General features: G+C 34.3%; 1 protein-coding gene across 1 annotated transcript in view; it reads left to right on the forward strand.

The window, feature by feature from the left end:
* Positions 1–5,927: 5,927 nt before the first annotated feature.
* The window catches only part of LOC145265548 (metalloreductase STEAP4-like), an 18,892-nt gene continuing 14,675 nt past the window's right edge, over positions 5,928–10,144 (forward strand). The window contains exon 1 of the mRNA XM_080121513.1: positions 5,928–6,488. The gene's annotated coding sequence lies outside the window, so the exon portion shown is untranslated. The remainder of the gene's footprint in view (positions 6,489–10,144) is intronic.

Here is a 10,144-nt window from a genome sequence, read left to right on the forward strand (position 1 = left end):
ATTTTCGGAATCGAAATGATGGTCATTTTCCATTATGTGATCGAAAAGAGCATTACGTGTATTGCTATTCTTTATGTCTCTTTTGTGTTCATATAATCTTTTAGCAAGGTTTCGCTGCGTCTCTCCTACGTATATCTTGCCAGAATCAAGGCACGGTATGGTATAAATTCCGGTTTGTGTTAATGGTTTATTATTGTTAGTTTTAGATTTCCGAGTTAAATCTTTTATCGTTAGGGAGTTTTTCTGTACTATTTGAAAGCCGATTTTGTTAAGTTTTTTTTTTATAAATGTTATTATTTTTATCGTTAGTTGGAACAATTAGTCTTCTATTGTTTGTTAGGTTTTCTTGGGGGTGGTTTTGATCTCGGTTTTGATAGATTTTTAAGGCCCTTTTTTTAGCGTTAAGTAGGAAGTATTGGGGATATTGTAAGTTCTTGAATGTAGTTTCTATATATTCAAATTCATCGTTTAGACATTCTTTGCTACATATTCTCATAGCTCTTAGATAAAACCCAAATATAATGTCTTTTTTTACGTTGTTATTGTGTTGCGAGTAAAAATGTATATAATCATTCTTATTAGTTGTTTTACGATGAACTTTGAATTTTAGTTGATTATTATTATTAATTAATTGTATGTCTAGGAAAGATATGGAATCATTATTTTCAGTTTCGTAAGTTTAATTGATGGTAGGTTCTATTTTATTAAGTTTGTTAGTGACATTATCAATATTCGACGATTTGGGGAGAAAGAGTAGAATGTCATCTGTATACCTGTAATACGATGCACCCCTAGGTAATTTATATTTTAAGGGACCACTTTCAGTAAACTCTAGAAACAGGCACGCCAGGACCCCACTTAGGGGGCTACCCATTGGCAATCCAAACTTTTGCCTGTAATAGAGTCCACCAAATGTGAAATACATCATATCAATACACAGGTTTATAATGTTTATTAATGTGTTAGTTGGAAAAGGTAATTCGATTTTTATTTTGTTGAGGTGTTTATGAAGTAGATTAAGGCATTTCCTGGTGGGGGGGGGGGTGTTCGTATATAGAGATTCTATGTCAAGGCTGTTTACAGTTTTGTTTTTCATATTAAGTGTTTTTATTTTATTAAGTAGGTCGCCGGAGTTTTTAATGTGGGATTTGCTGATGGTGCCTAATAATGAAGTTAACAGTTTTGAGATTGCTCGTGCTATTTTATGTGTCTATGTAGGCAGACCAGTTTTTATTATTATTTATTAATTTCTTATGCATTTTGGTGTAACTTATCAGTTTCTATTTGTATTGTACCGGAATTAGTTTCTTCGTATTTTTTATTCTTGTACTCTGTTGTTTCCATAATTACAACACCGCCACCTGCAGGTGTGATAATGATTTTATCGTCGTTAGCCATATGCGATAATGCTTCTATGTGATGTTTCGGTAAGACGGTATCTATGGTTTGAGTGGCAGTCGCGGATATAATGCTATGGATAAAAACCTTTTGTGAAGTCGGTGTCTTCATGTTTGCAGTTATGGGAGATCATATTAGTTGTTTTTTTAGGAATGATCCCTGTTGCGAATTTCAAACCAAAGCTAAGGACTTCTGTTTCAATGTTTGTTAATGATTGTTGGGTGAGATTTTGAATAAGTTCAGGCCGTCCGATGGAACTCCACTTGCTATTGGAAATTAAGTTGGATAAGTTTTGTTAAGTTTTTTGTTATGATCGGAGTTGAAAGATTTTATCCGTTGTCTGATGAAGTTGTGTTATTGGAGAGAAAGAATGATTCGAATATAGATCGTTTGCTAGTGATTTTGCGATAGTTCGTGAGTAAGTTGCTCTGTCCTTAAGATTATGTATTGATATGTTAAGGTATTGCTCGGTGTGTTTAGGAAAAATATGATGGGAAGTTTGAAGGGTCTTGTTTGTACATTTGGGAATGACCTTCTCGTCAATGCATCTTTGTAAGAAAGCACTCCTGTTCATGTTGGAGTGGGCTGCGATTAGTGTATTTTTATATTTACGCAGCTTCCTTTTGTAGGGTTGGTTTTCCATTCCGACAGTATGAATTTTAAAATGGATATAATCCGACGTTATGATGTGAAAAGGAAGCGGAAGACCGGAGGCTCGACGTTTAGCCCGTATTATGCGGGCTTTTTCAAGAGGTGTGGTTACTGACGAGAGGGTCGATGTTTTTAGTTTTATATATACTGGGGAAGTGTATGCAAATAGAAATATTATACAAATATACAAAAATAAAAAGAACAAATATATATTTATTAACTAGTGTCTAGATTATTTTCGTGCAATATTATTTTAGATAAGTGGAAAGAAATGTTAAAAAATCCTTTTCTCTGTTTAATAATTTTAGTGGAGTGTGTGTGTGTGTGTGTGTGTATATATATATATATATATATATATATATATATATATATATATATATATATAGTAAAACTGGTAATTCAGAGCAATTATGTGTTTTATTTTTTATTACCGTTTTATCTGTTTGCTTACGTATGTTTCAGATGTTGGACCATGTTTACGATCCAACAGCCTCGCTAGACCTTACAGAAAACCCCATATATAATAATAACTTCCACAGCCCAAAGAACGCCGCAGTCCACAAGAACCATGCTAACCATGCGGCGTTCTTTGGGCTGTGGAAATAATGATATGTAATCTCTCACATTCTGAAAATTATATATATATATATATATATATATATATATATATATATACTAGCATTTCAGCCCGGCGTTACCCGGGTGTTTGGATGTGCATGTTGAGCAAAAAAAAAAAAGTGGTAGTAGGAAGGCAGGTTCGAACCCGTACCTCAAAGGAGGAAAAGAACGGGGTAAAACCTAACGTTTATGCTGTTACGACCACCGCCAAACCGGAAGCGACATTTTTTAAATTAAGGCTAGACAATCTAAAGGAGAGGATAACTTTAAAAAATATCGGCGAAAATAGTGACCCCTCTCCTCTCCCCCTGTAGAAAAGTGCCTAGTTGAAGGTGAAGATATTAATGTCTTTAGCCAATTTGTCGATGTTTGTCGTATGAAAGGTCGAACTTTAAAACGATACTGATCTTGGTAAAATCCGTCGCCTCTATTGAAAGTTTAAGGCAGACATGCAAACAGACATACATACATACACTTATATATTGGTAACTAAAAATTTTCGACCCAAACTGATGAAAAAGCTTGTCCTATCTCTGAATACCCTTTATGTAAAATTTCAAATGTTTAAACCAGAAATTGTCTGAGTAATTTGGAAGAGACCGCAGAGGTCAATTTTTTTTAACTTTGACCCCCATTATGACCCCTTAAGATTTATTGTTTTGGGTTCAAATCAAGTTACTAAGCTAGATCCATGTCCAAGGAACATATGTCTAAAATTTCAAGTGCGTAGACCCAAAATTGTCGGAGGAGTTTGGTAGAGTTCTCAAAGGTCAAATCGTTGAACTTTGACCCCTTAACAGCGAAATTTCTGGCCAAAAACCGATCGCATCGATTTTCCCAAATCTCAGTACCCTGTATATCAAATTTCGAGTCTGTAGACTAAAAATTGACAGAGTTATTGCGTAGGGAAATGTACACACACACACACACACACATTCACTTTTATATATAGATAGATAACAGCAAGCCGCCCGGCTTTGCTCAGTCGTATAATACGCTTCAATATGATATTTTAATTTGTGCAGATTTCGTAGTTATAATAGAGCCAATCTTCTACTGATTATTATATGTTATATTGCATACAATATATAGTAGTACCCCCTCCAAGCGTGTCTCGATCTTAAAATAGGCTAACATACGATATTTAAATTTATTGAGATTTAAAATTTATGATTCTAAAACCAATTCTCCATTGATTTTTATATTGTACCCAATATATAGTAATGATTTCATAAGTTTAAAATAGTATCTTAGGTGCCATCAGCTAAAATCGAAATTAAAGCATCTAACATAGAAAAGAGAGAGAGAGAGAGAGAGAGAGAGAGAGAGAGAGAGAGAGAGAGAGAGAATGAGATAGAATGAGATAGAAATGAGGAAAAAGGGAATGAAGAAAGATTGATTATTATAGGTTAACTACCTCGATTAAATCACCCCCTCCTCTTAAAAGGTGAAATTATACTTTTCTTAGCGACTAGCATTTCAGCCCGATATTGCCCGGGTGTTTGGAGGTGGATGTTGAACAACAAAAAAAATAAATAATAATAATAATATTAATAACAGAAAAGCGGTCAATTTTTTTTTTTTTTAACTTTGACCCCTATTATGACCCCTTAACATTCCTCGTTTTGGGTTCAAATCAAGTTATTAAGTTAGATCCATGTCCAAGGAACCTATATCTAAAATTTCAAGTGTTTAGACCCAAAATTGTCGGAGGAGTTTGGTAAAGTTCTCAAAGGTCAAATCGTTGAACTTTGACCTCTTAACAGCGAAATTTCTGGCCGAAAACCAATCACAAAGATTTTTCCAAATCTCAGTACCCTGTATATCAAATTTCGAGTCTGTAGACTGAAAATTGACAGATATATTGCGTAGGGAAATGTACACACAACACACACAGAGACACGTTCACTTTTATAGATATACTAGCATTTCAGCCCGGCGTTGCCCGGATGTTTGGAGATGTATGTTGAGCAAAAAAAAAAAAAAAAGGTCAATTTTTTTAAAACTTTGACCCCTATCATGACCCGTTAACATTTATTTTTTTTGGCTCAAATCAAGTTATTAAGTTAGATCTATGTCCAAGGAACCTATATCTAACATTTCAAGTGTTTAGACCAAAAATTGTCGGAGGAGTTTGTTAGAGTTCTCAAAGATCAAATCGTTGAACTTTGACCCCTTTACAGCCAAATTTCTGGCCGAAAACCAATCACAAAGATTTTTCCAAATCTCAGTATCCTGTATATCAAATTTCGAGTCTGTAGACTTAAAATTGACAGAGTTATTGCGTAGGGAAATGTACACTCACAGACACACACACACAGACACGTTCACTTTATAGATATATAGATAGATTATGTGTGAACACCATCCAAAATCTTGTCGGAAAGAAAATAAATAAATACATAAATTATTTTAGAATTTACATTGGTCGATCAGTTTCGCATCATCGATTTCGTTCTCGCGTTATCTAGTGAGCAACATGCGCTTTTCGGCACGGACGATAAATTATATACCTTTTTTTATGAGCTTTGTTTTTTGTTTATGATCAGTCAGTGGGATGTTAAAAAAAATCCATAAAATAATAAACAAATGGTTGTATGGTCCGGGAACGGGGTATAATTTTACGTTAGATTTATATAGGAAACTGATTAACCACTCTAAACTCTAATTTCATTTTGTGTTAAATTTTCAGGTTATATTTCTCTTAGTCTATTGGTTTATTTGTCTGTCTATCGACCACTTTCACTTTTTCTTTGAAACTACTGGTCCGATCTGGTTGCATGGAACTTTGTTACGATAAGGTGCCGCGAACTGACTATTATGGTATCCGTTCGATGCACACTTAGGGATTAATAAAGATTAATAGAGATTAGTATCTAATGCAAAAATGAGTGAAAATTTAACTATATTCAACCGTCAATTTGGCATCCAGTACTTATTTTAAGTCAACGGTTGTTTTTTTTGTTTTTTTTCAAAAATAATTTGCCTGTTTTTAAAATAATTTCCCCCAAAAGTTTTTTGTTTGTTTAGCTTGTTTTTGTTTTTTTTGTTTTTTTTTTTTTGCGGGGTGTGGGAAATTCAGCTGAAGGTGTGGATCTGTACATTTCACAAATAAGAACGTGAAGACTATTGAAAAAGAAAGGGAAAAGAAAAAGAAAGAAAAGAGAAAAGGAAAGAAACGAATGTGAACATTTTCTATGTAATGGAAACAAATAACCATTCAAGAAAGAACATGTGCTTTCTACTCGTGATGCGTGTACGCGTGCGCAGTAGCGGCAGTCGCGGGAAGAGAGGGTGAGCCGTTGCTTCCCTTGGTATATAGTATGAAAACCGAGCGGCGGCTACTTGCATTCGCCAGCTCTTAGCAGTCGGCCAATATTACGTCGCGCACTCGCCGAGCACATCTGTACGCCTTACGATCCAATCTAACTGACTTTATAAACAAACAAACAGACAAGCAAGCAAACAAACAAACAAACAAGCAAACAAACAAAAACATAAAAAAGACAATTGTTCTTACGAGATTTGACATCTCAATAATTTATCCCCACTCGACAGAAAAATATACTTTTCGAGCAAAATGGTCCCGCTAACACTTATAACGCCGTCATTGTTTCCATTCTGACGACAACTAGGAATGTATTTCAGTGTACACTTTCCTCTGCGTTGACAGAGAGAGAGAGAGAGAGAGAGAGAGAGAGAGAGAGAGAGAGAGAGAGAGAGAGAGAGAGAGAGAGAGAGAGATTTGTCGACGACACACCGTAATTCAGCGATTTTATTACATAACCAACTTCAGCAATTCCATTCTGTTACAGTTTTCGGTAAGTAAACATAAAAACTTTTACGACTTTTATTTATTCGAAATTCTCCGACCCCCCCTCTCTCTCTCTCTCTCTCTCTCTCTCTCTCTATATATATATATATATATATATATATATATATATATATGTTAAAAGTCCACGTATGCTTCTAGGATAGTGATTTAAAGGTTATGAGGGTTTTTTGAAGCATGAAAAACGATGTTACTTTTTGTATTTAATATTCTTATTGTTATTTTTTATATTTCAAGCGGACCTCCGCCTCCGCTCTTGGTCACAAAAAAGGATCGAAATCGATACTTTTTTCTGACCAAGAGCGAATGTGCGCTTGAATTATAAAAAATAAAATGATTAAATACAAACAGTAACATCGTTTCTCATGCTTAATGCACTCCTATAAACTTAGTTTTTTTGTGTGTATTGATATTCATATCAGAAATCATTTGTTGTATTTGTTTAAAAAGAAAATACAACTTTGTTATACATGGTCCGTGGAATTGTATTCATCTGCAAAAGATCTAGCTAATTTGCATATTCTTTTTTAAAAATTCATTTTAGTTAATTCCCTATTAGTTTTTTCAGTTTTCTTATGGAATGATCATCTTTAGTTAACTATTACGTGTAATTATATTCATGCAGACATTCTACATGATTATTTATACTTGCGTAATATTTGCGTAAAATGGTACACACGAACCACTTTCTATACATATTTATGTATGCGTATATACATTTGTTTGAAAATTTTACCTATCAAACTCCTCTGTCAGTTTTTGGTCTACAGACATGAAACTTAATATATAGGGTATTCGAACCCATGCAAAACTTTTAGCCCGAGAGAATTGGTGCAAAAGTGTGAAAATTAAAAAAAGGGAATATGCCAGGTGAAGATCGAACGACGGCATTACGAATATGCATGCATTATGTAATAGCTATTGGCTCATGTTTGAATTTTTAGCCTATAAGCAAACACGTATTCATAGCTCAGGCGTTAACAACAAAGTAAATCGTAAGCTAAACGTTTTGGTTTCGATTCTCGGTGGCGGCGCACGCACGAGTCATTTTTTATTTTTTTAATTTTTTTAAATCATTACTATACTTTGTGTCCAATATAATAATAAATACGAAATCTGCATTAATCAAAATATCATATTTAAGCGTATTTTACGAATGGGTAATGCCGGTCGGTCTGCTGCTAGTATATATATATATATATATATATATATATATATATATATGATATTCAGAAAAGTTCTACTTTATTAAGCACATTTGAAAAATATTGGTCATATTATCAATATACTTGAATTATAAATGCTAAATACTCCGAAATATTCATATGTCATAAGCATACAACAAAGGGGGAGGGGGAACAACAACATTCTATCCACTATACGCAATTTTTATCGCAATCTTTATTCAATGTCAATCTGAACGTTTTCTTTACTAATTACCACGAAAAAAAAAGAAAAATCGTAGAACGGCGTTCAAAACGAAATCGCTGGTGTTCCTGAATTTCAGTTCGTAACGTCTCTCCGGGAATTGCACTGGTTCATTCTTTTGATCTCTTACTTCACGCGTGCCTTCTCGACTGTTTTTTTTTTTTTTTTTAATATTCTAATTCTCTCCCCCCCCCCATCAAAGACGACGATGACATTGGTTAAAGCATACAGATTCTCTTGGGGTTCTCAATTCAATTATGAGCGTAGAGAACTGGTTTTTGAGCTAGGCGTTGTCCCTTTTTTTATGCCCAGAAGATAAGAGTAATGTGGAACAGTGAACACTCACAAAATGTAAAACGTAGGTCTTACCTGTTTGTTTGTGTGTTTGTATGTCTGCTAAAATCTTGTGCCATGCGCATCGTACACGCACGAACGTGGCATCGTTTGAAAGAGCGATCTCTTGGACAAAAAATATTGAAGCATTCGAAAATATCATCCATCATTTCGTGTAGAAATATCGTTTTCTTTGAATGGAGTCAGATGATAACCTGCGTTTAGCAGCAATTTGCAAACCACGCATGCACGAATCACCTATAACGTTTTTCTTTTTAAATAGCTAAGTTTGCCATGTTATAGCATCTGCGTAATCGTGGGCTCACCGATAAGCGCGTTCAATTACTAACTTCTGTTATGCGAGTTCGCCGGCACATGTCATTTTTTTTTTTTTTTTTTTTTTTTTGCTTACAAAATTATTTTTCGGTTTCGCTTCTACCTGACGACAACCGAGTCCCCCCCCCCCAGTTCGTCTTTCATAATTGTAAGCAGCAGATAAATGTGTTGCTCGTATTTTGGTCGTAGGTTTCCGTTATAACAATGAATATGTTTACAATATATATATATACATATATATATATATATATATATATATATATATATATATATATATATATATATATATATATATATATATATATATATGAGCTGTGAATAAAAATAACGTATATTGAAATATGTGCAAAGATGATAAGACGTATTATTTGGATTATTCAAGTCTATTATTCTCATCTTTACGTAACGTTAAGCACGTCTACACACGTAATCCAAACACGTTGTAGCAGAGTACGTTTCAAGGAACACAGGACAAGCAATAACTCGACTTCTTTCTCTTTCAACAACGACATTTATTTCCGGCTACTTTCCCTGTATAAAACGTGATTCCGAACGTGATCTCGAACGTGTCATCTATATCTCTAACGTGATCGTCTTTTATAGTCTTTTTTCCCTACAAGTGACGTCATTTAGCATGCATTTGCGCTCTGTTACATTAAGTGTTCTTTAAACAATGAATATGTGGATATAACCTCCGATCTTCTTCAGCTGAATCTTGTCGAACTCAGGAATCTTTCCGTCGAACATGTGAATCTTTTTGTCAAACTCGGGAATCTGCACGGAATTTCGAAAGGAACCTGTTATTCAACTCAGCGGTAGCATGATCTCGTTCCGTCAGCCATGATTGGGTAGAAGTTCTAAGTTATTCGCAATTGTATTTTTAGTGTCGCCTGAACCTTCAACCTCCAGAAGAGTGTAACTTAACAACTGAATTTTAGCAGGTAATTTATCCACTACGTCACAGATCAACTGAATTATGTAGGAAATTACATCGGCCGAAACGTTGTGCAAAATACACTCAAGACGTGAACAGTAGTTCAAATAATCGAAATAATACAATTTATCAATCTTTATTTCAAGAGATACACCTGAAGAAGGTTAGAGGTTACATCGGCCGAAACGTTGTGAAAATAACACTCAAGACGAGAACAATGGTTCGAATAATCCAAATAATACGAATTGTCAATCCTCATCTAAAAAAAAGATCAGAAAGATAATAAAGCGCTTTAATTGAAACTTGGTAGACAAGTTAAGCCTAAGTTGAAGTTTATTTGTACCTAATATGGTTGGATTGCGGAAAAATTTGCAGAATTCTAATTAACTATTCTATAGATGACATTTTTATAAGGGTGGGGGGTCGGTTTACAGCTGTTTTTATTTTTTAATTCATTTTATTAACTTTTTTTTTTTCCAAAACGTAATACCTTGTTAGACCTGACGATTCGAGGAAAACGCGAGTGGTAAACATGGAACATATTCAACATGTCCAAGACAACGATGATGTTGGTTAAAGTGTACAGATTCTCTTGGAATTCAGAATTCAATTCT

Source organism: Euprymna scolopes, chromosome 40 (assembly GCF_053919585.1).
Source record: "Euprymna scolopes isolate OS-2025 chromosome 40, ASM5391958v1, whole genome shotgun sequence".
NCBI classification, from domain to species: Eukaryota; Metazoa; Mollusca; class Cephalopoda; order Sepiida; family Sepiolidae; genus Euprymna; species Euprymna scolopes.